General features: G+C 52.5%; 1 pseudogene; it reads right to left on the bottom strand.

Moving 5' to 3' along the window:
- Positions 1-108: 108 nt before the first annotated feature.
- LOC102257531 lies at positions 109-1239 on the bottom strand (annotated as a pseudogene).
- Between the last annotated feature and the right edge of the window lie 11 nt (positions 1240-1250).

Raw genomic sequence — 1250 nt, 5'->3', positions numbered from 1 at the left:
GTCTCTGGCCTCCTAATGAGTGTTCACGCTATTTAATTTGTGACTCTGATTCAAAAGACAAGTAAACGGGGCTTGCTTTAAAATGAAGCTTTTATACAGAATTATACATCTATGTACAAGCAGCTCTGAAGGCCAGAGAAGCAACTCACATTTTGGAACCTTGGAGGCTCTCCAGATTACACTGGGTTTCAAACTAGTTATTAAACAAACCTTAGGGAACAGCACCTAGAGCCTTGGCCTTAGAAGGGTGCAGGAGAAATTAAGTCAAGAGTCAAGATTGCTTCACATTCTGGAAAACATAGTGGCAACACACAACACTCCTGGATTGTGGGAAATCAAATCGTGGGAGGGACATGATTGGAAGGAAACCCCTAACGTTCCACTAATTCCAGGTGCCTCGAAGGGGTACCCGTGGCAGCCATCTCATCAAAGCTTGACAGAGAAGGAAGAGCCACAGGAGCAGCCTTTCTCCGCCTGCGGGTTGTTCAGCACTTGGAAGGAGCTTCGGATCAGCTCCTGGCAGAAGTCCACCTGGGCCCCTTTCACGAAGGCCAAGCTATCAGAGTCAACCACCACTCGGGCCCCACCCTGTTCAAATACCCTAGGGAGAGAAAAACAAAAACACAAAAAGCAAACCACACACAGGAGGACAGCATCAGTGACGATCATAAACACCAACAACCCGACACTCTGGGCCCTGGTGTGAGAGGTGCGCATTCCGGGTTTTCGGAAACAGAGGAAGCATTCCTTATTGCTCCCAAAAAGGTGCCGATTTTGGAGGCAGAAAGAGCCAATGGAATGACTCCTGGGAAACGTTTGGAAATTCTGACCTGGCATCTCATCCGGCCTAACTCCTATTAACGACCCCGCGGGCCCAGGAAGGCCCATCTCCCTCCTATAACTGGGTTCTTTGGAGTCAAGACAACCCGTCTTCACGTGCATCCCCCCCTGTGGGCGGGAAGGGTGGTGTGGAGCATCCTGAGCAACCCGTTCAAATCTGGAATAAAAGTGCGCCTTCAACTACACACACGCTCCCCCTCCCGCACACTCCGAGGACCCGCCAGCCCTTCCCTTCCTCCTTGCCTGTCGTCGGGGTGGATCACTGTGTCCAGCGAAAATCGGTACTGGAATCCGGAGCATCCACCCCCCTCCACCTCCAGCCTGAGGAATTCTGCCCCTTGGGTGATCTCCAGGAGCCTCTGAAACGCAGGAAGAGGGGGTCAGGCCCGCCCGGCCGGGGGCGGCATTAG

The sequence above is a fragment of the Myotis brandtii genome, unplaced genomic scaffold (genome assembly GCF_000412655.1).
Source record: "Myotis brandtii unplaced genomic scaffold, ASM41265v1 C42274884, whole genome shotgun sequence".
Taxonomy (NCBI): Eukaryota; Metazoa; Chordata; class Mammalia; order Chiroptera; family Vespertilionidae; genus Myotis; species Myotis brandtii.
This window is presented reverse-complemented; position numbering and strand designations above follow the sequence as displayed.